The sequence below is a fragment of the Panthera tigris genome, chromosome A2 (assembly GCF_018350195.1).
Source record: "Panthera tigris isolate Pti1 chromosome A2, P.tigris_Pti1_mat1.1, whole genome shotgun sequence".
NCBI classification, from domain to species: domain Eukaryota; kingdom Metazoa; phylum Chordata; class Mammalia; order Carnivora; family Felidae; genus Panthera; species Panthera tigris.
In genome coordinates, this window is record NC_056661.1 from 109,682,569 (window position 1) to 109,710,282 (window position 27,714).

General features: G+C 36.9%; 1 protein-coding gene across 3 annotated transcripts in view; it reads left to right on the forward strand.

Moving 5' to 3' along the window:
* The first annotated feature begins 312 nt into the window (after window positions 1-312).
* Window positions 313-27,714, forward strand: part of HDAC9 (histone deacetylase 9) — a 955,850-nt gene continuing 928,448 nt past the window's right edge. For 2 of the 3 annotated variants that reach the window (XM_042967858.1, XM_042967863.1), the window contains exons 1-2: window positions 313-565; window positions 1,263-1,470. The gene's annotated coding sequence lies outside the window, so the exon portion shown is untranslated. The remainder of the gene's footprint in view (window positions 566-1,262; window positions 1,471-27,714) is intronic. The other variant, XM_042967868.1, reaches the window with a different exon arrangement.

A 27,714-nucleotide genomic window follows, 5' to 3' on the forward strand; every position in this document is an offset into this window, starting at 1 on the left:
CTAAGCAGGGGAGGAGAAGAGGGAGAGGTAAAGAGAGAATCTTGAGGAAACTCCATGCCTAGCATGGAGCCTTATGTGGGGCTCGACCTCAAGACCCAGAGATCATGACCTGAGAAGAAATCAAAAGACGTTTAACTGACTGAGCCACCCAGGCATCCCTAAACAAGACATTTACTAATTAGAGGTATAATATTCAGAGTTTCTTATGGTGAATATTGATTTGGTTTTTAACTTTACTATTTCATTACCATCTTCGTATATTTCTCCTTTTTTTTTTTTTTTTTTTTTTTTTTGTTTATAAAGTTATAGTGATAGCCACTGGGAGAATCAGAAGCTGATACTTCCAACCGAGTTCTAGCATGAAGAATATCTGAGCCTGTTTACCTTCACGGGAGAAATATATGACTTCTTTGAGAAGTACTCGAGAAGCTGGATTGCCTTCTTCCCACCAGATGGAGAGCCTACAAACAAGAAGATTAGGGACAGAGGAGTTAATAAATTGATTTTGCTGTGCCCTGGACAACCAAGAGATCTACTTTAGCTCGAGTTGTCTCCTTGAGCCTTGGTAATAATAGATAACGTTTACTGAGTTCTTACTATATGCTAAATACTTGGAATCTTCATAGTAGTCCCACTTCCATTTTACAGGAAAGGAAATAGCAGGCACAGGGGAGTTAAATAACTTTCCCAGAGTCATAGTCATTATGCAGTGAGATCTGGATTTGAACCCAGACAGTCTGACTCCAGGGCTCTCTTGGCTGCCTACGATCCCATTTTGACTGACTAGCTAGACCACAGTATGGTATAATAGATATGGGCTTGTAAGGGTATATGATCAGATTGAAGTGTGATTTTATATAAGCAATGTAACATGTACAACTTACTTGACTTCTCTCACCTTTAATTATCCCATGTGTAAAATGGGTAATAATAACATCTTCTTCACAGGGTTATTATGAGGCCAGCTTAGTACCTGCAATTATTGAGCAAATAACTTCTGTTTTTAATCAATCAGCACAGTGTGAGTCCAAAAACATAAAAATGTGGGATTTGGACTCATTACTATACTCCTTATGAGTAGGCTAGATGGTAGTTCCAGAGTGTATATAAATTAGCTGAGGTTTATTCTAACCCTGAAGTTCTCTTATTTTTATTAATTGTATTATTCTTCCAAATCCATTATCTTTACTTGGCAAAATTCCTCTGGTCCTATCATTGTGGTCAATCATTTAATTTGTTAAATAAAACTTATTTTTTCATAGATGTGCCTAAGAAAAGCAAAACTTCATTCCTATGAAATATACTCCTTTGAGGACTGAGTAGAAGACTCTTCCTGAGGAATTAATATGATGATTCACCTGAAAGTCCCATAACATGATGCTTCATAATATTACTGCAACGGGAATGAGATAATCCTCCTGATCTTACTTTTTAAGTGCTGAGCAATTTCAGGCATGCTCACTTAACCTCGTAAGTCCATGGTTGTCTTATGTGTAAAATTTAGAAGATGTATTATTTGATAGTGATGGTTTCTCTCACTCTAATATTATCTGATTCTGGATATTACAAAATAGCAACAAAGATGTATTTATATATGGAAACTGTATATATAATGAGAACTGCAGTTCTCACCCACCAGTTCATCGTTTTAGTTCCAACAGTTTCTTCCTTATTCCGAGCTCATCTGTCAAAACGAAGAAGTAGGATTCTGTGATTTCCAACTTTTTATGATTCTATTAATCTTTCCTCCATTATCAGCCATTTGCCAAAAATGCAACAGCCCCAGTGGACATCCTTTCCTCGGTTTGAGTTCCAACAACTTCTGGGAAATTATTTTATCTTGTTATCATTTAATATTTTCTTTACCTGATTATAGCGTTTCTCCAGTATTGATTCCTGAATATATATTTGATTATCAGACAATGCAAATCTTTTTCTAGTTCATATGCATACACATACATATAAAAGTTGCATTAGTGGATAGAAGATTTCCCCCACAAAATATTTTTAAACTTCTGACACCTGGTACCATTTACTTGTTTTAGAACAAAATATGACAGTGTCCTATTTAACACAGAATTATTTATACTATAGTATAGTGCTTCTCCAACTAACTGTGGAGTTCTTTATATATATATATATATATATATATATATATATATATATATACACACATATATATGTATACATATATATACACATATACATATGTATATGTATGTATACATATATATGTGTGTATATATATATATATATATATATCTCCAATCCATTGTAGATCAATTCTTTTGTAAAATACAATAAAAATGAATTACTAGAAAAAAGATATTTACAAAAACGTAATAAAATAATTTTTAAAATTATTTGTTGCAAGAGACATAAACTTATTCTATCAAACTACTGCAAAATTATTTCTTTCACATTTTTATTCTCAATGTGTTTATGTCTCACAAGCCAATAGCAAAGAGTTCATAGAATTTTATAATCTGTGGATAATTGTGTTGCCCTGGGCCTAAAAAAGAAGTTTGACTTTTTATCATTTTTGTAAGTTTGAAATTCTTTTTTTTAAGGTTTATTTATTTTCAGAGAGAGAGAGAGAGAGAGAGCGTGCACACGTGGGAGTGAGTATGAACAGTGGAGGGGCAGAGAGAGAGAGGAAGAGAGAGAATCCCAGGCAGGCTCTGCACTGTCAGAGTAGAGCCCAGTGTGGGGCTTGATCACATGAACCTCAAGGTCATGACCTGAGCAGAAATCAAGAGTCAGACGCTTAATCCACTGAGCCACCCAGGTGCCCCATGAATATGAAGTTCTTTAGGAAAAATAAGTATATTACAACATCTACAATGCTGTAAATTTTTTAAACTTGTTTTTAATGTTTATGTAATTTTGAAAGAGAGAGACAGAGTGCAAATGGGGGAGGGGCAGAGAGTGAGGAGGACACAGAATCTGATGCAGGCTCCAGGCTCTGAGCTGTCAACACAGAGGCCAATGAGGGGCTGAACTCACGATTCACAAGATCATGACCTGAGCCGAAGTTAGACGCTTAACAGACTACGCCACCCACCACCCAGGCACCCCTGCAATCTTATAGTGAAACCATTCACCTCTTCATTTGCAGGAAATATTTTCCTTATAATTTTGATTAAGAATGAAATGTAAGGTGTAGATTTTGAACGTTAATCCCTTGCTTCTCTCTTCCTTATTCTCCTTTCTTAACGTGTAATATGGCTTTAAAAGGCCAGGTTGGCTAGATCAGACAATCTCCACATTCAGTGACTGGATCCTTCAGGTTCTTTCTATGGTTAAAATGTAAGTAGATATTAAGCCTCGCCTGTGTTTAACTTTAGTAGAAGCAAGTTGTTCAGATCCGTTCCTGACAATGGCTTTTAATGACCAGGAGAAGGACAAAGCCTGGGGAGAACCAAGTGACTCAGGCATGGAGAGGAGATACTACCAAAGGGACCATGTCTGTTTAGGCCACATGCCTAATAAACCAGCACCAGAGATTTACCCATGATTTTAATGCCAGAGCCATTGTCTGAGTGGAAAACAATCCAAAATATTGATGATGAAGGAAATTCGTGTAAGATGATGCATTTCACTTCCTGTAAGAAAGAATATTTCTCAAAATCGTAATTCTACTGGAAATTTCAAATACATATACAGTATGTATCTTTGAAAGATAGTTGCTAGGTGAGTAGATTTTCCAGTCCCCAATGAAGGATTCATTTCACAATCAGCTTAAGCCTGTATTTTTGAAACTTGAAACCTTACTCATCTGGCAGAGAAAAGGATCATAACTACTGAGAGGAAATACAAAGATGTTTCAGAGCATCCAGATTTTACTTCTAAATCTTATCCTTCACGGACATTAAAAACAAAAAATCTTATTTATCTGCCAGGGAATTTTCTGCATTACTGCACAACCAAGTTAACTATTATAATGCAAAATCTCCCTTTATAAGGACCCTTGAGAAATATTTCTCTCTGGCAATGTATTAAGAATACTGTGCTTCCCTTGAGCTACTCATTTGTTTTTATTTTTCTTCTTAGCTCTGTACTTATTAGATAATTAAATAATTTAATTAAATTTCATGGGCCTCACTTTTTCTCCTTTCAAAGGTGGGGATGAAAACACTTCTAGGGTTGTGCTATAGATTAAATGAATTAATATGAATTAAATAAATTAATATATCATAAGTGTTTAGAACAGTGCTTGGACCATAAGTACTTACTAAGTATAAGCTATTGTTGTTGCTTTGTTATCATTCAATTGGTTGATGATTTTTATTAACTATTCATGTTTGTCTTTTGTGCTTTTTCTTCTAGGAACATTAGGGTCAAATTTGCTTTTTCTAGTAGCTGTTCACTATCCTTTTAGTCCCCTTATTCTCAATTCTTCATCAGTTTATTCTTTTATTTACTTATTGTTTCATTTTCATTTATTTGAGGGAGAGAGAAAGAGAGCAGGGGAGAGAGGGAATTTTAAGAAGGATTCATGTTCTGCGTAGATCCTGATGTGGGACTCCATCCCACGACCCTGGGATCATGACCTGAGCTGAAATCAAGAGTCTGCCACCCAGGCACCTCTTTATCAGTTTGTTCTTTATTCTGGTACTTTCATGCACATCTGCAGGCTGGGCTGAAATCTTTGTTTTTGGAACAAAGCGGTGTATCAATCAGTTCATCCATCAGTCTCCTAAAAACTGAATGATGAGTCCACCTAAGGACAAGAATTATCTCAAGAACATTTAGAAACTCAGACTGGCTTAAATGTGGCATTGAAAGGGAGATGGAATTATTATATTTGACTTAGAAAATCACTCCAGCCTTGTCTCCGAGGTCAGTCCTGTTACAGCAAGGGGGTGTATTGGGATGGAGAACAGTCAACCTCAGTATCAATTACAATAGAGTATCCTCTTCCTTAGGTCTTTATCCTCAGTGCCTTACACAGTTTCTGGCACATTACAATACTCAATAAATGAACAAATCGTTTTTGCTTGGGTACCGCATTTTCCATTTGGCAACTTGAGCAAAGGAAACTCAGTTATAACCACACAATTCCTATAAATTAAATATTTTCTGGAAACAAGACCTTTCCATCAAGCAAAACTCTAGGATGCTTTTTATGATTTATTCCCTGCCTAATTCACTTTGTATCACTCTTACACATACACTCTGTGCTCTAACATTATCAGATCCCAGAAGGTCTCTGAAACCAACGTGGTTTTTCATTCAGACTTATGTTTGAACATGATATGCTAAACTCTTTTATCTAGTAAAGCACTTATATTTTAAATCTGAACTTAGATCTCTGTTTCTCCGTGGGGAGATTTTTTGGCTAATTCACTCTATTAGGCAGAACCAGACATGCCAATATTTATGGCCCTCCATGCTGGGTGTATGTCCTCATCGTAATCCTCTAAATATTGTATTTTCTTAACTTGCTGCCCAGACAATGTGTGAGGGAGAAAGAGCACAGGTTTGCAATCAGGCAAAACTAGGTTGGGTTCTTTTTAGCTGTGTAACTAAGCCCTGCTATTTAATTTTGCTGAGAGTCAGGCTACTTGTTTTGAAATGAGGATAGTAAAATCTACCTCATGAGGTTGTTGTGAAGATTAAATTAGGTAATATATGTAAAGGTCAGCACATAATTGGTTCTCAGTAGATAAATAATAGAGTAGGTACTTAATAACTAAAATGTATTTAGCATTATTGGAGGATTCTTGAAAAAGTGAAGATAGTGTAATAGATTTATGATGATAGGCTAAAAATCAATGTGAACTTCTATTTGAGGCATTGGAGTTCTTAGAATTAAGTTTCTTTTAGGCTTATAAATATGAAAAGGGTGAACCATGATTTCAGCTTCCTCCTAAATAGCACCTAGCATAGATCATGTGTTAATAGATACTCACTAAAGATTTTGATGAATGGCCAGCAAGAAATTTGCCTCCTTTTCTCACATCTCCTCAAAGTTCTATCACAGAGTCAAATTTAAGAATGATAAGCATGGTATTAGAGCAGTGGTGCCCCCAAACCTCACCATCAGCATTGGTTTCCAGATGAGGCTATTCTTGAAAGACTTAATTTAAGCTTTTCCACTTAGCATTTAATGTGACTTATTTTGTACAATGACAAAGCTGCAGGTGTTAACAAATCTAAGAGTTTAAAAATGTGCTTGTGGTATATTTAAAGTGACCAAAATAACTTTTTTTAAGATTCAAAAATAAACTGTTGACATAAATCACAGAAATACCACTGCTTAAAAAATAAGATTTGTCGCATCTTGTCTTTTTCACTCAGAATTAAAGGTTCTCTGTAATCTAGCCCTAGTTTACCTTCCTGACACCACCAGCACCCACCCCCTTCCCAGACCCTCTACAGTCCAGTCTTAAGATGAAATTTTTCCATGTCTGCCTTTAAGTCCTCCTTAGCCTCTGCTGTGTTTTAATATAGAGACATGACTTTTCCATTTTTTTAATTCCAATTTGAGCTGAAGCTCAGGGCCTGGTAGGTGCTGGAAGCTCAGGACACATTTGATTAGTGGTGCGTGACCCAAAGAGAGGGGTAAGCTAGGATATGGAGTAATAAGACATATACAGTCCTTCCTGAAATGGACTGAGGAACAATGACTGGAGTTGTTAGAGTTGATGGCTGGTCTCCCCAGGCTGGTAATAAAACCCATGCTCAGTCTTCCCTGGCAGTATCCTTGATGGAGAAATGCATCCTGAGTGGCAGGGGAGCTGAGGTTCACAGACTTGACCCAGACACAGTGGATAAAGGTCAAAAGGAAAAGGAAATTTTGAATGAATCACAAAGCATAACACATCCTTCAGCCCAGATCTTCTCTCTTCAACTCCTTCCTTTCTCAGGATTTGTGGCAGAGCCCAGAGAGAGTTCTCTTTAGTGAAAAGACACAGAATTGAAAGCCACCAAGTGAGTGGTGAGCAATTAGTCCCTTTAGTCAGCAAGGCAGAAGGGCAGCACAGTTGGAAAGCTGAATGGGAAGAAGAGGGTGCCTAAAAAAAGTATTGGCATCCTTGTCTCCCTGATTCCCCACACTTCCAAACCACTAAGCCTAAAGAAATTTCTAGAATCTTGGCTCTTTCTTAGATAAACAAGGGAACAGCATTTAAAATACCTTGTAACTCCTTATAAGAGATGATTTCTCTGTAGGGTCCCTCAGATGGAAGAAACCAAATGTGACATTTCACAATATGGGAAGGGGGAGGCTCCTCGCTAATTGAGAAAACATTTCTATTCACAGTCTTTAGACTGAGATTTAGACTATGCTATTCCCAAATTAACATCTGTTCTTGGTAAAGATAGCATGGCTAAATTCCATTATTTAAAGATATGGCATGCCTCCATTTTACCATGGCCAGTCTATGGAGAGAGAAATACAATCAGGAACTTTCACAACCTTATGATTACACCAACTATTCTTTTTATATAAAGTAACTTATTCTTACATTGCCTCTAGAGGAAATCTGAAAACTTGAGCATTAGTCTTAAAATATTGAGTCATCAATAAAAGTTTAAGAGACTGAGAAACCAACATTTATTAAGTTTGCATCCCTCACCTACAATACTCACTTTCCCCACCAGCTTCCTCCAGAATTGGGCTCAAGATAAATACTATGACCACTGTGAATCACAAGAAGACTATTTTTTTTTGCATGTCTAAGTAATAAGGTGTCAATTTTCAATCCAGTTATGCATACATGATGACTATATGAAATCTTTTCCCTGGTTTTAGTCAAATATTGTCCATCTTTTAAAGCTTAATTTAAGTCCTACACGTTTGCTCTCCCTACACTCCCTCACCCATTTATTAAATTTTCTTAAGTCACATTAGTGTCCTCTTTTTCAACCTCTGAATTTAAAGCATTGTTATCTCTATTTTATATTTAACTGCTTGACAATGGCTCAAGGACACATTACGTGATTGCTTAGTCTTCCGTTAAAAACTTTTTCACCTCAGCCATTGGTTTGTTCAGACTTGATTGAGTTAGCCATACTTAGCCCCCGAAGCTAGAAATTTGGGAGATCTAGTCTGTGAAGTTTCTAGATCATTTTTTAAAGGAATAAATGAACATTTGGCAGGAAGTGCCTTTCATAAACACCATACTGAGCACGTTCCAGTGGAAAAATTTCAATGGTGAACATTAGTTACTAGTTTTTTTGCATGGAATTCTACACTTTCTATGAATCTTTATGTTTCTCTATTTCTTGTTTTTTAATGAATAAATATTCATTGTTGAAATTTTTGAAAAGTGTGAAGAAGTATAAATGAGTACAAAAAATGTCACTTAAAATCCTAGTACTCGTTTTGGCATATTTCTTGCATTTTTTTGTGACAAATTTCATGCTTTATGTACAGTTTCATATCCTGCTTTTGCATTTGATATGACATGGGGATTTCACTTAGTCATTCAAAACACCTAGCAAACATAATTTTTAAAGCAAATTCTCTTTCGTATTCTCATTATATGAATAATTCATGTTAGTTATAGAAATTTAAGTGTATATATTAACAGTAATTCCACCACACAAATAAATGCAATAAAATTTAGTGTGTATTCTTCCACATTTTTGCCTATGTTTTTAAACACAAATTTGTATGCATATACACTATAAATAGGCAACCCTGGGATCACATTTTGTATTTGGTTTCGCAACCTGTATTTACCACTTAATACATTTTGGATATCTATCTATTATTTACTCTGTTAAATAGCTGCATAGTAGTATATTATGAAAACAGATGTGCAATGACATTTCCTCACTGCCCACTTCCCTCTCCCAATGATAGTTTCTTAGCTTTTAAAACTAAGAATAATTCTAAACTAAATACAATGCTGTGATGAACATCTTTACCTCTAAATGGCATCCGTACATAAAATTATTTCCTTAGAATAAAGTTTCACTCTTGGAACTGTCGGTTAAAGCACATGAAAAAGCTCAGTATGCTTGTTAAATATAAATTTTCTGTGGTTTTAATTTAAAAATTCCTTTTCTATTCCTTACTTCATGTAAAATTCTTGCATCTACCTACCCTTTACTTTTTAATACACTGTAGGCTAAAAGTCGTTTACATTTAAATTTGCATTACTGTTGGGTTGCCTGGGTGGCTCAGTTGGTAAAGCATCCAACTTCAGCTCAGGTCATGATCTCACTGTTTGTGGTTTCGAGCCCCACATCAGGCTCTGTGCTGACAGCTCAGAGCCTGGAGCCCGCTTCAGATCCTGTGTCTCCCTCTCTCTCTGCCCCTCCCCCACTCACACTGCTTCTCTCTCAAAAATAAATAAACATTAAAAATTAAAAAAAAAAAGAAATTTGCATTACTGTCATCATCAATGAAGATATTGGACATGGTTTTATAAAATTTAGTTTGAATTCAAGAAAGCCAACTAGATAGATGGCTGGTATGAAATTTACTCATAGATTGATTTGATGGTGGTTTCTGGCTCTATCTTTTGTCCTTTGTCAACCCCTTGGGGAGAGTTTATGACACTAAACACAATTTAGTGTACCCAGAAATATGAGATTGGAGCTGCATTAACTGCTTTAATTCCATAATAATACCTACTGAGAGATGAGATTTTTATTTAGGTAAGTGTTCAAGCCTGAATGAAGTCTCTTGCAATCTTCTATGAAATGTGTGCATTCAGAGCTAAAATTTCATGAGAACTTTGCTCAAGGAATTACTTTTCACCTCAGTTCAATGTTAATTTACTTTACTTGTAAGCAAGCAGAATGTCGCAATACTATTTCTATCCTAAGAACATATGCATGTTGTTCCATTAGTAGTAATATTTTCATCAGAACATTGTTGAACAGTAGCAAGTGATAACATTTGTAGGCAGTAATCAGAGACTTGACAGCTTTCCTCACCATTAACATTCTTCCTTCTAGGAGGCGAGAGATGTAAATTGAATAGAACACTTCAGAAAATGATTATTAGCTGATGTTAACACAGATACCAAGTTGAAGTTGGATTACTTCTTTAAGAAGACAAAGTGATCTTTCAGAGTTGTTGTATGTTAATGACTCTGTTTTATCGATGACAGTCATAATGAAGTGGGGAGTGAAGTATAATCATACAAAATCTCTTTTGCACAGAAAAAGTGAGAGTTACCACGTATGAGTTTCTTCAACTTCTTGCTATGCACCTAAAATTTACCAGCATCTATCCCATTTCTTTCTTCCCTCATTAGCTGTGAAAGAATAGGTGCCTCTCCTTCTGTCTAAAACCAAACTCTCTCATCTCCTTTAGGAAACTTGTGCAACTGTCAGAACTTCCTCTTTCTCTTCTGCTCTTAATACTAGACTTTTGAAACCCTTGAAAGATGTTGTTTCCACTCCTTCTCCTTTTATTTAGTTAAAAAAAAAATTAATGTTTATCTGTTTTTGAGAGAGAGAGAGAGAGAGAGAGAGAGAGAGAGAGAGAGAGAGAGAATATAATGAGCAGGGGCAGGCAGAGAAAGAGGGAGACACAGAATCCGAAGCAGCTCCAGGCTTTGAGCTGTCAGCACAGAGCTCGACTCGGGGCTCGAACTCAGGAACCAGGAAGTCATGACCTGAGTCAGGTGCTTAACTGACTGAGCCACACAGACACCCCTTACTTTACTTTTTTAAAGCTTACTTTTACTTTTGTGTCCAGCTCCAAATGCCTCTCTCAACCAGGGTTACATTAGAAAATTAAGCCCTACAGAATAGGATTTAAGGGACTTTTTTTCTTTTTCCCAATTTCCCATTAATAGTGGAGCGATAGTCCCTTCATGAAGCATAGTAGAGAAGATAATTACTAACACACGATGGATGCTTTAGGGCACTAAGGTTTAAATATTTATTCTAGTAGGGGCAGCTGGGTGGCTCAGTAGGTTAAACATCTGGCTTGGGTCATGATCTTGCAGTCCCTGAGTAAAAGCCCTGCATTGGGCTCTGTGCTGATAGCTCAGAGCCTGGAGCCTGCTTCAGATTCTGCATCTCCTTCTCTGCCCCCTCCCCACTCACACTCTACCTCTGTCTTTCAAAAGTAAATAAACATTAAAAGAATTTTTTTTTAATATTCTAGTGGAGTCCTGGTTGAGGATGTCTTCCTCCATGTTTATTTAACCCTACACAGAGTCAGCGATTTTACCCTTTCTAGCTAATTCTTTGGGTATATACCTACATGTCACTGAAAAACAGGCTTGTTACTGTTTCATTTTTCAGTTTTGGGTATTATACATTGTCTTCTCACATTTGAAAATGAAAACTGTGGCATGTATAAAAATGGTCTCCCAAAGATACCATACCCTAAATCTTTGAAACCTACAAATATTACCTTATTTGAAAAGGGGTCTGTGCATAAGAGATTAAGTTAAGGATTTTGAGATGCGTGTGGAGGTTATTTTGGATTTTCTGGGTGGGTCCTAAATGCCATCACAAGTGTCCTTATAAAAGGAAGGCAGAGGAGGATTACCCATACAGAATTGGAGGTCCTTTGACCATGGAGACACAGATTGCAGTGATGTGCAAACTGACTTCAGACTTTTGCCCTCTAGAATTGTTGGCCTCTCCATACTCACATCCTACTGTTCTCCATACACTTTTATGCCTTTTGAGACGGCTCTGTATGGAGTACATCTATGGGTTACAACCTTAACCTCTTGCTTCCTGTTGGGTTTAGCCAATGGGAATCTCATCAGGGGTCAGAGGAGAGTGAGTTTGGTGTACTTATGTCTCTGGCTCCCACCTTGGAATATCATCCTGATGATATTGTTTTGCATGCAAAGAATACAGTTCCTTTCAAGATGGCCCTCTCTACTGGATTCTCCTGGATTCCAGTTACTGCATTCTTACCTTGATAGAAGCTTCAAGGTAGTAACAGGCCAACTGTTATTACTCCTGGGAAGTTGGATGATTCTACCCATATAAATCTTGCCTTTATTAAGCCTTACTTAAATTATCCTAATTTGGGAGTACTACCTGTTTTCTGTTGGGACCATAACTAAGCCATAGCCAGAGATAAATACTTAGATAAATACAGAGTATGCCATTGTTTCCTGCTAGAACAGACTGATACAATAGGCAACAAATATTGAATGAATGAATCAATGAATGAAATTTCCATTATCATTGTACTGTAATGACTTTGTTGCTCTTCTATCATCTCGTTAAGACTGAAAACCAGTAAAAGGCAAAGAGTAATTACAGCCCTAGAGCTTAGTATAGTATTTAGCACATAATACACCCTTGACAAGAAGTTACTGAATACTGAAATAATTTGATTTAGAATCTGAATCTGATTCCCCTATTTACTAGCCATTTGACCATGGCTTAGTCCTTAGGTTCCCTAAGACATAGTTTTAAAAAGTATTAATATCTACTTTACATGGTATTTATATTTATCCCTTTGTTGATTGTTATAAAGATCAAATGAAATAACATGTGTAAACAGTTATTGCAAATTATAGAGTTGCTTTTTACATACAAGAATTCACTTCAAAGAGCATGATATATACACACTACTGATGTTCTAAAGGCAATAGCTGTTGATCAATGAATACCTTAAATTTCTTCTTTGTATGTTGTTTAATAGCACTTTTTTTTTTTTGGTCAGAAGATAAAGTAATCTGGACCATTTTCTTTTCTTTTCATAAAGGCAAGAACTTAGTTCTAACCTGAGAGTGTAAGGCTACTCTAGTGCCTATGGCTTGATTTTTATATCAGGGAATAAATGTCTAAAGCTGTGACTCTATTGATGAAGGTATACTTTATTTCCTTTATCCCAACACTCTAAGAATCTAAGACAAATGTGGACATATATAGGTAGGAACCTATATAAAAATCTATACAATACTAGATTGTTGAATATCAGTGTTATTTGGGGGAATCATCAATCATTGGGTTGTCCTATCCAAGCAGTGAATACAGCCTCAAATATCTTTAATAGAATTTAGCTATATTATTCTGATATTTTTGATTTACTTATCTCAATGTTGATTATTCATCCTGCATTTAATAGACTGAGGCTAGCCTTCCTTCATGAGCCTTTGCTACATTGCTGGTTTACCTTGAAAGGTAGGCATGTGACAGGGCAGTAATCTTCACTAAGTACAGGAAGAAACTAAATATAAAGATAATGACTGAATTTCAGCCATAATAACAATAGCAGTAATAATTAATGCTAGCACTTATGGAGCACTTACTTTATGCCAGTACCATACCAAGCACTTTATAGGCAATAACTCATTTCATGTTTGCAACAAAGTATAAATTATATACAACTATTATGCCTTCATTTTATAGATGAGGAAACTGAGGCACAGGGAGGTTGTGATATGCTTGTTGAGCTAGTAAAGGGTAAAGCCAGAATTTGAAGTCGGGGTGTCTGGCTATAGAGCTCTAGATTTCCTACGCTATGTTGCCACACAAAAATGAGAAATGGGGGGCACCTGGGTGGCTCAGTTGGTCAAATGTCCGACTTTGGCTCAGATCATAATCTCATGGTTCATGAGTTTGAGTCTCGCGTTGGGCTTTGTGCTTGCAGCTCAGAGCCTGGATTCTGTTTCGAATTCTGTGTCTCCCTCTCTGCCCCTCCCTCGCTTGTGCTGTCTCTCTATCTCTCTCAAAAATCAATTTAAAAAAAAAAGAGAGAGAGAGAAATGGAAGGCCTAGGACCAAAACATTTTTTGGGTAATAGGCCTTAACTACATGCCATGTCCAAATCCATCTACTAACTGAGGATACAAAATATCTAAATTTTATGGTCCTTATATTTGGGAAATTTTCCAGATCAGTAATAAATATACAAAATATCTTTATTTGGTGGATGAACTGAAAAAGATAGAACCAGTTTATGAAGGGTTTTGGTTGTCCAGCTGAGCAATCTGTTGTGACATAGTTGGTTTTAGTTACCTTAAAAATAATGTTTATGTTTTTATTTCTTCTTTATTCCTTCCATCCTTCCTTCTGTCCATTTCTCCTTCCATCTATCTGTCCTTCCTTCCTTCTCCCCCCACTCACCTATATAGCATTTGTGTGTATTTCTATGTAAGTTCAGTTGTATGTTTTAAAATTTATTTAAGTATAGGGAAACCACTCTAATTTATATTTAATGTGAAAAATCCTCAGCTAAAAAAAGATTTACAAATAATTACAGTTTTTTACCTCTTTTAAGGAAGCTACCATAGCTAGGTCTGAAAGAAACGTTGGCTTAGATGTCCTTTGCTGACTTGCTTTTAGTAAATAGATCAAAATTATTTCTGAATGACATAACAACAAGCTGTGTGTAAATGAGTATTTTTAAATGCTTAAAGGTACTTGAAAATAGTGGCCTGAAACAGTTAAAATAGTTTTCATGAAATTTTGTGGAAAATTCATTTATTTAATAAAGATTCTCTTTGGAGGTAGTACAAAAACTACCCTGGCCTCCTTCTGAATAGTCACAAATTCAGCTTTAGTAATGTGTGAATTAAAGAGGTATAATTGCTTTTCCAATGCTCTTCAGTCCAATTGGAAAAATTAAGAAGACTAAGGATAGTGTTGTCTGATTCTTTTTTTTCTTCTTTTTTTTTTTAAGTTTATTTATTTGAGACAGAGAGTGTGCGTGCACAAGTAAGGAAGGGACAGAGAGAGAAAAGGACAGAGAGAATCCCAAGCAGGCTCCATGCTATCAGCACAGAGCCTGACGCTGGGTTCGATCCCATGAAGTGTGAGATCATGACCTGAGCTGAAACCAAGAGTCGGATGCTCAACCGACTGAGCCACCCAGGTGCCTCTTAAACACATCACAATATCTGATGTGAAAAGTGGGCACTTACTTCGTGTTGCTGATTGATGGGAATGGAAGGACAGATGTGCTCCAGGAGTGCATTTACCAATGTCAGTGGTCCCTTTCAGGTGATGGAGTCACAGCAAATGGAAGCCATTTTTTACAAAAGAAGAGAAAGAAAAACAAAAATTTGGTTCGTAAGTCATTTTTTTTTCTGGTTGTTTTAGAATTTCCATTTTTAGATGAATTTCTCACTTGTGTGAATTTATGAAAGGCAAATTACGACTTCCAGTGTTTTTCTCTCAAGCTACCCACTCGGTTTTCCATTCTACCTTCCCCAAATGATTCCATTCTGTTAGAAATGTTACATGAAACTCTGTTTACACGAGGAGTGAACTGGAAGGAATGGATTGGGATTTGGGGTTTGGACCACAACTATCTTTTATATTGCCTCCTGCATATACTCATAGCAAGATAATGTTCAGCAGGTTTTTGCTTGGAGTAAAAACATACTAGATGACATCGCCTAATGAAACTCTACTATTTGCACAGGTATTTAGTACTGAGACTTGATGAAATCCTCAAGATAAAGATCAAGATGAAGACATGCACCTTCTCAAATACTCATAGTGTAAAATTAACTTATGAAATTCATTCAGTCAATTTTATCACCTGCTTGCTACGTGCCAAGTACTGTTCCAGACGGTTAGCAATATAACACTGAATAGGATAAGAATCTCTAGCTTTGTGGAGTTTGCTTTAAATGGAAATGGAGGAAGATATATAGTACTCAAATAAATAAGTAAAAAATATAGTATATCATATGGAGATAGGTACCATAGAAATAAGGAAGGAAGGGAAATAAGGAATGAAAGAATGTGAGGGCTGTCGAATTTAAGGAGGTGCTTTGTGAGTAAATACTAAAGTATTAAAGGGGGTGTATTCTGTGTATATTAGGGAGAAAAACATTGCTGCAAAGGGAACAACAAATGCAAAGAGTGTGGGCAGTGGTGTGCCTGGCATGGGATACCAGCTAGGGACAACAGGGATACCCGTGGAAAATGAGAGGCAGAGTTACAGGACATAAGGTCAGAAGGCAGTAGAAAATTAGATCATCTAGGGATCTTGTAGGCCATTGCCAAGACTTTGACTTCTATTTGTGTTGGTTTCCACCCTGAGAATAAGCTGTAGAGGAACAAGGTGGAAGCAGGAAGACTAGTTAAGAGGCTACTAAACTGATCCAGGTGAAAGGTAATGATGGTTTGGGAGCAATGGTGGAGATGGAGAGACACAATCAGACTCTGAATATATTTTGAAGGCAAAGCTACCAGGATTTGCTAATGAATTGGATATAGTTTATGAGAGAAAGGGAGAAATTAAACATGAATCCAAATTTTGGGCCTGAGTAGTTGAAAGTTTGGAGTTGTTATTAACTGAGGAGAGAAAAACTCTAAGGGGTACTCGATTGCAGAGAGAAGATCAGACACCTGGTTTGGGACATCTAAGCAAATTTGTTGAGTAGCAGCCACAAAGCCTGGAATGAGGGGAGAGATCTGGCTAGGGGATACATTTGGAAGCACTCCATACATAGATGATATTTAAAGAGATTTGCTCATGAGATCAAATTTCCAATTCCAAGGTTGTTGTCTTTTTAGACAGTGATGGTGCAAACAGAATGATTTTACGTGTTTTGACATGCCTAAAGTTTGTCTGATGATAATACCGAACACAAGTCTTTTTCTACTTTTGCTCTGAACTTCACCATCATGTTCACTGTGAAGGCATCTGTTGCCAGATGGGGCTGGCCCCTAAGTGATCAGTCTAGGCCTTAAAGGCTCAAGGCTGCTCAGAGACAGTACTCACACTTTGTTGTAGTTGAAAATAAAATAAAACACAGCAGGAAACATCCAATTCCACAATGTCTTGGTGAATAATGAAAAATTTATTGCAGATTTTGTGGTTTGATAGAGAAGAAGGCTCACACAGGCATACCACATAGCTAAAATGTAATAAAAATCCCCTCACTTCTTTGCAACCCTTCTCCCCTCCTCTCTCCCCCCGCAACCCCCCTGCCCCGGCAAAGTTAATCTTAGTCTACCAGCTATCGTGCCTTCATTCTCCTCCTTCACCCCTTCCACTACCTCTCAGAACTCTCCTTACTACCCAAACACACTTTTTCGGTGTGTTTATCCTCCATCCTCTGCAAAACAAAACCTCTCCCTGCATGTAACCAAGTCTACTCTTCTCACAAAGCAGTTTAGCAACCTTCTACTGAAACTCATGTTCTATTTCAACATTTTTCAGTCTTCTCTACTATGGTGGATACTATACTGTGCTGTCCAAATCCCCCGTTCAGAACTGAAGGACTTATTTCCTCAGCTGATGGAAAGAGTTATCCCTTGTTGAAGAGAGCGTCCTTGCCCAAATGCATGCCTTTGAACTAAGGACAAAAAAGGCTCAGCCACCTCACCCTGGCTCAAGATGACTAGAAAGGGCCATTCCAGCTTCAGAGCTCATTGTGGCTCATTCAAGGCTGTGTGTGGTTGCAGTACATACAGCCCAGCTTCTCCCTCTGCCCAATCCTGCTGACTTCTTTCCCCACAAAATGTTGGTCCCAAGAGTTCTGCTTAGTAAGCTCTCTGCACACTATCCTCTTTCTCAGAGTCTGCTTTCTGGGGAAACCAGCTGCAATACTCCCTCACTGTCACCGCCTTCCAGAATATTTGAGATTGAGTTTTTCTCACAGTTGTTCTGAGCGCCTGCCCTCAGCTGCTTTTTCTCGCCATGTGTTCCTGTTGATCACCACAAACTTTGTGGCTGGCTCTTTCCCTGGAACTGTGATGCTGTTCTGTTCCAACAGGTGCCCTTCTAGAGGACTTTCTGTGCAACAGGCAGCATTTCCTTCACTGTCCTATGTGTCTATTCCCTACAAATCATGCACACCAGGCTACAAGGATATATCAGAATTACTAAAGCATTGCAGGCAACTGAAAGCTGTCACAACTAAGTATGACTGACATAGTGCGAAGAGAGCAGCACTCAAACCTGCTATTGGGGGTCCCTCATGGACGCACCCTAGGTATTTATTATGTTCTTTATTTTGAAATCCTTGTCTCACTCCGCATCTCCCTACACCCCCCACTCCCCCACCCCTCACGCAATGCAATAAGCACATCCTTTTTCAAACATCCACAGTATACTCTTCCTTCTGTTTTAGAGAAATCTTACCCTCAACCTACAGGAGTTCTAGTATCATTTTCCTCAGTCCATTCCAGGGAGTATTAATCCAATTGCTAAAGTCTGGGCATCAACTGGACAGTGGGCACTGGCAGTTCAGGTGTCTACTGTGAAGTCTACTTATCAATGTAATGTGACAGATATGTCTCCTCAGTTTCCCCAGGCATCCAGTGGTTCACAATTAAATTATCTCCTAAGGGCAAACTCTTTCTGAAAACTTTTCAGAGCCAGTATTACTAACTCTGTATTTCCAATACTGTATCTACTAGCCAGTTCCATGATTAGGGGTATGGGTTATTTCCAATTCTTGAGTCATGAGTTGACTTATTTTTATTTTAAGGTTTCTCTTAGCTTCTTAACCATTTATAATTCATCCATCTTGTTTTGCAACCTCTCCAATTGTGCTGTTGTTGTCTTCCTTCTTATTCTTTCTGTTTTTATGGATTTATTCCTCAAAACAATCATTATTGTCATTTTAATGGGGTTTTAGGAGAACCCAAGACAAATGCCTGTTCAGTCCACTGTATTTAACTCAAAATTCCAAACAGAGTGTTCTAAAACAGTTAAACGTTTTCTTCACAGGCCCTAAGTTTAAATAAAACTGTAGAAAAGTCATTATTTGAAATACAGGAATTAGTCACCAAAAGAATTTGTTGTAGCATAAATATTTGGCTACCATTGAGGTTAAGTCATATTGAAATAGGAGGAAAGAGGATTTCTTAATAATTCCAAATGAAATATATTAAAATAACATTTCAATATAAGGATTTGTGAATATGTCCTATTAGTTCTTCTGAAATTCCCCAGTCTTTTCTGGGGAAATCTTCATCCTTTCAAAATTTCTAAGTGAGAAAAGCAAGGAGGTAGAAATATTTTCCCCAGTAAGCTTTTTCTTAACATTAATTTATGTCTTTTGTGTCCTATTTTCTTTGTCAGACTACAAAGTAACATATTTTAAAAATCATGGATCCATTTCATATTTAAAGATGATAAAATATGCCTTTCTTACTAGTAAGCCAAAGAGTTACGAAAAATAGCACTTTGTTCTTTAGTGTTAAATGGACAAATTTGAGTAATGCACAAGGCAGTAGGGAGAAATGATACATATTTAAGAAATACTGTAGTCTCCCTTATCTGCAGAGGATACATTCTAAGATCCTCAGTGGATGCCCGAAGCCATGGATAGTACTGAGCTCGATAGATACTATTTTTTTCCCATATGTACATACCTATGATAAAGTTTAATTTGTACGTTAGGCATGATAAGAGATTAACAATACTAACTACTAATAAAATAGAACACTTCTAACACTATACTGTAATAAAAGCTATGTGAATACGACCTCATCCTTCTCCTTGTGAGGGTGTGAGATGAAATGCCTACGTGATGAGATGAAATGAAGCGACTGATGATGTAGGCATAATGACAGTGGTGATACGTCAGAAGGAGGGTCATCTGTTTCTGAACCCGAGGCTGACTGCAGGTAACAGAAACCATGGAAAGCTGAACCACAGATAAGGGGAGGACTACTGTATATTACAAATCTAAAAAGCTTTTTTAAAGCACTGAATCATGCAACTGCTATGAGATGAGTAATACCATGTAAAATATAGTTGCTGAGTTCTATTTTTCCAGGGTTTTCAACCAATACTAGGAAAGTTTTGTTAAAGAAAAAAAAGATCAAAGTCTCTTTTTGAAGAGAAAAAAGAGGTTATTGATGGGGTAGGGGATATTACAGTACTCTGGATTCATTAGAGAAAGTCCATTTCTTTAAGGTATAAAGATAAAAGCATCCAGAAGGGGTATAATGCTGACATTATCTTTAGAAAATACAAATAGGGGCACCTTGTTGGATCTGTTGGTTGAGCATCCAACTCTTGGTTTTGGCTTAGGTCATGATCTCACTGTGCTGGGCTCTGTGCTGACAGCGTGGAGCCTGCTTGGGATTCTTTCTCTCTCTCTCTCTCTCTCTCTCTCTCTCTCTTTCTCTCTCAATAAATAAACATTAAAAAGCACATAAAAATACAAATAATATCAAGCCTGGAAGAATAGTAAGGAAATATGTGGTTTTAAATCAACAGAAATAGTTTAAACTTTTCGTTACTGCATTAGGGGACTAATGCACATTCATTGAGTCAGCTGTATTTTGCTGATGATTTTGCAATCTTTAAAGATGGTTTTTATTGATTTGACTTTTTTTCCCCAACAAACTTCCTTGTTTCCATTGTTTGGTAGTTTTAATATGAACCATCACACTAATGAAATAACCAAATGGAAGATGAACCACAGTTTTCTCTTTTCTTTACATACAGTGGTTAGCCTCAAATCTGAAGCTTCTTATTCTTCCAGTTCTCTTAACACCTCATTATAGTGTTAGACTATCTATTCTAAGTTTGCCTGCTGTGAGTACTGAACACCTTCATTTGAAGACTAACAGGAATATTACTTTCTTTAATTGTGGCCCCTAAAAACACACTAGAATGCTTTTCTGAGACAACTACTTCAAAAACAGGTTCCTTTTTGGCTCCTAATTCACATACTTTATATGATCCATTTCAATGCAACTTGCTACATGTTATGTCAATACTATAATTATTGTGTTAGATATATCTATTGAAGACATACATGTGCATCTTAAGCTGAAACACACACACACATACATACACGCGCACACACATACACACAAATAGTAACCCTTCCCTGCATGGTGAAGCTAAAGCTTGGAGGAATATACACGTGTCCTACATACCTTGAATTACATTGGATAGGAAAATCCCAGATTCTCAGAAAACATTGGAACTCTAGACTTTGGTGAGCTCCCGTTGTGCCTTAAAAGAATTCTTCAGTCTTAGTCTTGTGATGATGATGGAACTATATGGTAGCTGCAATCAGAGCATTTTGTGGCTGCCTGACTTAAAACCTTATTCTTAGGATAGGTGGTTTTTAGCCTATATTGTAATCTAAACAGAAAAGCAGATGGCACAATCAAAGGGGTAAGGAGGGTTTAAGTCACTCCGTATACAGGTGTAGACAGTTTGGAGGAGTCATCAAGTAACAGAGAAGTATTTGGAATGCAGCAATGGTAGCAAGTTCTTAATGTCCCTCAGCTTGAGGTGTTGAGGGGTGAGTGCCTCTGAGCAGACCCTTGTGAGAGGTATATTTGCAGGAGCTTCAGGCTGAGGAAGAATGTAGTCATTGCCAAACGATGGCCCAGCAGGCAGAGCTGGAGCGATGGGGCTAAATACCCAGTGTAACTTCTTTATCCATGCCTTCCACCGGCACAATCCAACCAGGAGCCCAAAGGCAAGGAAACCCTGGTGGTATGGTCTGCAGAGGACTGTCTTCTGGGCAGAGAGCCAGACATAGAAGAGATGAGATCTGGAGGGAATGGGTGAATATTCCCTATAAAATGAATATGGGATCCGATTACTTTGAATCTGAAATCGGGTTGAAATTAAACTGAAAATGTGACTCTGTAAAACTCAGCTACTGGTTACCGATTACACAAAGGCACAAATTATAAAGAGCAAAGTGTAAGTGGATAGTTAAGACTGGAACCCCAAATGATTTGACACATTTAATAATGTGCTCAGTCAATATCGTGTTTATTTATTTATCCATTCAGTCATCTATGTCTATTCAAGGTAAGTGGTTTACCATAGAATGTGGCTTATATTCAAAGCCTAATTTAATTCTTAATTAAAAAAAAAACAAACTTTCCCCCTTTTTAGTGTATCAGAGAGCCAAAATTAGAAGCCAGGAATAATAGGAATGAAATAAATATACAACATTTTATATGATAAGTTTTCATGATAATTAAGTTCAACATGCATATGCAAGTACATGTGGACAATTTTTTTTTAATTTTTAAAACGTTTACTTATTTTGGGGGGGAAGAGCCAGAGAGAGAGGGAGAGACAGAATCCCAAGCACGGAGCCTGATGCAGGACTTGATCTTATGGCCTGAGACGAAATCAAGAGTCGGACACTTAACCGACTGAACCACTCAGGTGACCTAGGTTGTGGATAATTTTATGTTCAAGAGCTAGAGAAAGAAAACGGAGAAGAAAGTGGGCCTGTTGGAGCAAGAGAGACAGGAATGAGTCAAGTTAGGTTAGTTAGTAGAGAAAGAATGGTACTAATAAACTGGAAAGGTAGGTAACTAACAGCATTACATACTCATTTGTCCACCCACATTTAGTGTCCAGAAACATTTCTATAGTAACAGCAGTGAGCTTCTTTCCCCCCCAGTGAGCAAATTAATGGAAATTTATTTGCACTAGAATATAATGAATATCAGATTTTTTTCTTATTTTGATGGATGTGGGACATAGTGAAAGAATTGATGGGGTGAAAAAAAAGGGTGAAAGTTGTGTGTTTGGAAAATAGGAGTATTCATTCTGCGTACCTCATGTGATTGTGTAAATTTGGGCTCTAATACTATACACTCATGCCTATTCCTTTTAACTCATTCCAGAGTGATACACATAGGACAAAGGAAGGGACTGCCTAAACACTACTTTAGGTAATTCACTAGTCTGAAAGGTCAGGGATCTATATCTTGGTTAATTTCTTAGCTTCCCTTGGTCTTAATCTTTGGTCTTTTTTGATAAATATAGTCTGTCTCACATTATCCTTCTTGGTCTTCTTGGCCTCAATCTCTAAGAATATCTCTTTCCATGGTGTTATGGATATTGCAAAGCTTTTGCAAGTAACCAAGTTTACTGAATATGTGTATTACCAGGACTTGCTGACTTAGCATTAAAATCTTATGAATTTCCTTTGTTTATCTCATATGTCTCAATATTGAATCTTTTGTCTTATGTATTCCATATTCCATAAACTCTGCAATTGGACTTTGTGTACTACTTCAGCATGCGGGTTAGGAGCTGAACCCTGGAGTTAGACTGTCTGTGTCTGAGTTTAGGATCCCATGTTTACTTGCTAGTTGTGGGATTTTAGCATTAATTAACTTTACTCTGTCTCAATTTCCTCTTCTTAAAGATGACAATTAGTACCCAAATTGTAGGGTTGTTACAAAATTGGAAAGGGGTAATCTATGTGCTAGCACTTAGCCTGGTGACTGGTGTATAGATGAGCCTAAATAAATAAATATTATTATTATTAAAATAATAAATATTATTATTTTAATTTTTGTTTTTAATGTTTATTTATTTTTGAGAGAGAGAGAGAGAGAGGGAGACAGAGGATGAACAGGGGAGGGACAGACAACAAGGGAGACACAGAATCTGAAGCAGCTCCAGGCTCTGAGCTGTCAGCACAGAGCCCGATACGGAGCTCGAACTCACCAGCCGTGAGATCATGACCTGAGCCGAAGTTGGATGCTTAACCGACAGAGCCACCCAGGCGCCCCAAATATTATTATTATATTATTATCAATACTATTGAGGCTCCTCTCTGTAAGAGGATTTTACTTCACACAGCATTGAAGTTAGACTTGGCTAAGTGACTCGCTTTTGCTAATGAAACATGAGGGAAACTGATATATGCAACTTTCAAGGGGAAGTTTTTAGAGCAGTGCACGTGTCCACCATAGCTTTGCTCTTTCTGCCAAGAAAATGTGCTTTCAAGACAGCTGTGCTCTATGTGTTGAGGCCCTAGAATAGACACATTATGGCGGAGACTCATAGCTGAATGGCCAAGGATCAGTTTCATGAAAATGAAATAAACCTTTGAGATTTGGGGGATTGTTTGTGCATAATGTAAAAAAAAGCCTATACGTTCCTCATGCCGTCAGAGTTCATTGTCATACTGTTACTTGTTGGCTGTCTTTATATCTGAGGTCTTTGTTTATGTTTCCTTTTATAGAGCAAAATATACCTTCTATGGCCTTATAGATCATTTGGCTGGGCAAAGACTTGACCTCTGAGCACTACCACTGTTAAGACAAGTCTATGTTATCTTCTGCTCTGTACTACCATTGTTGCTTATCTTGACACTTTTCTGAGTAACCTGGTAATTTATGAACACCTAGTTATAAAATATTAGTGTTTTTAAAGAATTTTCTGCCAATAAAAAATAATTTAAAAAGTGTTTATTCCTATTCTTCTGCTTGGAGGATATAATGCTTATGTATTTCAAACATAAATCCAATTACCACAAATTATTAAAAGAAAAAAGACAATGGCAATAATGGGAGTTAATTTACTTAATGCTTTCTATGTGCTCCTGAATTGCATGAAAATAAAAATTACGTATTTAGAAGTCCCTAGAAGAGCTTATTATGTAATAAAATGCAGAGATTAAGCTTTTTAAACACTTCATAAATTTTAAGAAAAATTCCCCTGCATGTTCCAATTTTATTTAATAGTACATGATTATAGCTTTCATTGACCAAAACTGTTTGTAAAACAAATAATTTTTTGTTAACAATCATTACCCAAATTAGTCTTTTTCTAAATTTGAATTTTCTTAAGGCTATTTTATGGATGTATCCTGTTTTCTTAGGCAGGCAGCCATAAGGAACTATAGAAAAGAAGGTGCTTCTTTACAGGAAATTACAATTGTCTTTAGAGAAGGAAGGGGCATTCTAATGTTCTTAGTGCTCTGAAATAGCAACTGCAAAGTTAACAGCAAAAGATTTAGGATGAGAAACCAGAAAAGGAGGGTTATACTGTAAAACTGATTTTAAATACTGATCCAAGTAATATCAAATGCATTGGAAAACTTTTTACAACTTATGTTACAGTGTATGGAGTTTTGGCTCAGAGGAAGACAATAAGTTTGAAGATGATGGTAGATGTACTTTCCTTTTCTTTTTTCTTTTCTCTCTGTCTCTCTCTTTTTTAGTACTTACGCAGAAAAGGCAGAGTAGGCAGTAGTTAGTTATACTGGGAGGAGGACACTGATATAAAAGGTGTATCTTAGATCAGAGAGGGCTCTTAATCTGGACTAATTAAGACCTACTGTGGTCTTGGGTGAGTTTACTTAAAACTTCCGGATCTCAGTATCCTCATTTGCAATATTGAGTTGGATTAGATGTGACTGCTAAAATCAGGATAGTGAATATATGAAACGTCATGAAATTCTGTAACTAAGCACATTCTTTAAATTTTATTTATTTATTTATTTATTCATTTATTTATTTATTTATTTATTTATTTATTTTAAAGCTCTATGTCCAACGTGGGGCTTGAACTCATGACCCTGAGATCAAAAGCTACATTAAGCACATTCCTTTTAAAAATACTGAATAATGAAAATTTTCTAGTAAAGTCAATATCAATATTTTTGAAACTTAACTTTGGGGCTATGGTGGATATTATAGGTTGGTTCCTTCACCCATTCAAACTCTTTTTATCCTGTGTTTCTCTGGTATAGAGGCTGGAAAAATACATACTACAGAAATAAATAAATACAAAAGAAAATTTGCTATTCCAGCTTCTCTTGCAGACAGTGTTGATGATGCGATAAAGCTGTGTTGAGTGAGAACTAAGTAGAAGAGTGTTTAGGGCTGCTGGGAAGTCTCTGTTTTTCTTGATAAATGTATTACCCTTTTTATATTCCCCCTTTTGTTGCCTTCTGGAAAGTAGATTTGATGGCTGGTACTACAACAGACATTTTGTGGCAATAAGGGAAAAGGCCCTGACAAATCACAAAAACCTTGCCTCTCCATTCTTGAGCTACCAAACCAATAGCAGTAGGTTCCCATCTTCAGACTTCTTACAGTGTTAATAAATAAATAAATAAATAAATAGAAAGGAATCTAAAATAAATTATCAAGGTATCCTAAAATTTGTATAGGTTTATTCTCGTGGCAAACAACATTATGCACATGGGTGAACACCCTCAGTACAAAAGGCAACATGAACTTTATGCTTTCACATAAGGTAACATTATATTAGAGTTGAAATATAACTTAATGATTACTTCAAGCATACTGAAAATTAACCCACAAATAGCATTAATTTGTTCGTGTTCTTCCTCTAACTTAAATGGCACAAAACTTATATATGTTAAGAACTATTTTCTTTTTTTTTTTAATGTATATTTTTTAGAGAGAGAGGGAGACAGGGCATGAGCGGGGTAGGGGCAGAAAGAGAGGGAGACACAGAATCCGAAGCAGGCTCCAGGCTCTGAGCACAGAGTCCAACATGGGGCTTGAACCCACAAACGGTGAGTTTATGACCTGAGCCAACATCGGATGCTTAACTGACTGAGCCACCCAGGTGCCCCAAAGAACTATTTTCTAATAAGGACTTTACCTAAAAATTTTGTGTATAAATATATGCATATACCAAGAAACATACATCTAGATTTTGAAATCTTTTCTTTCAATGTAAGCTGATTGGCTATAGATTTGAGGTACCTTACTATGAAATACTTATAAAAATGGATATGGAAGCTCTTCTTTTAAAAGAAACTCACTGTGAAAGTATAAAAAGCAAAGATTTTTCTTTGATTGTTTCCTAATTCAAAAACTTGGTTTGACAGTCTGCTAATGTGCGCACGATAACAGTGCTTCACATTTGCATCTGACTAATTGCAGTTCAGAGTATTTCATAAATGAGCAATGGGTTGTGATTAAACCTCACTATGACCCACACATTTTTGCATAAGAAAGGAATTATTAAAAATAGAGGCAGCATATTCATCCAGATTCCATTCAAAATTTAGCAAGGGAAAGAAATCCTTAATGGGTCACATTACAACCTCTATTACTGCACAGACCTCTCCCTTCAATGGGGAGTTCCTGAACAGATGATGAGCAATACAATATCCATTGTTGCAGACCTAGAAGCGGACAAAATTAATTGAGAATGAAATAGTCACTTAAATCTCCTGAGGAAGTATTATCAGTAACCATGAGAAAAATTATTTTCAAAATGAAATGACTTCCAAGAAAAAATGATCTCAGTGAAAACTAGAACTTTTATGGAGAGGACTAATGCACTCAATGACTTTTATGGGTAACAAACAAAATGAAAGCCACATGATGGGAAGGTGCTATGGTGTGTATACAGACATTGGCCTTGCAGATTGGGTAGTTTCTAGGCTGTACCTGACACTAAATATATCCTCCTTTCTTATTATACATGTATACGCAGATTCAGTTTTTAAATGTGCCTGAGGAACCCAAACTTCAGTATCACCTTGCATGGAACTATTTCTGGGAGTTCAGATACACAGATTGTGGAAGTGTTACCAGTAAGTTTTAGGGCTGTGGAGCCCTTTGCTTTCACCTTTTCATATCTTGTAGTAAACAGGGAGAGAGCCAGGGTTGGTGGGGTATGAGGCTTATGCATATTTGGGGCCCTTTCAAGTAAAATAATACAAAATTATGAACATAGGGCCTTAGAAGGCACCTGTGCACATGAGAGTCCCTGAAGCTTAAGTTTTATTAGTTTCATGGTAAAACCCACCTCTGATAGTCCATTCTTCTAGCTAAATTTCTTTATCCCTTCCCTCTAAATATATATCTTTACTTTTTAAAATGGCACCACCCTTTGGTGAGGATGTGGAGAAAGAGGAACCCTCTTGCACTGTTGGTGGGAATGCAAACTGGTGCAGCCGCTCTGGAAAACAGTATGGGGTTTCTGCAAAAAGCTAAAAATAGAACTTCCTACAATCGAGCAATTGCACTACTAGGTATTTACCCAAAGAATGCAAAAATACTAATTCAAAGGGATTACGTGCACCCCGATATATTTATTGTAGCATTATCTACAATAGCCAAATTATGGAAACAGCC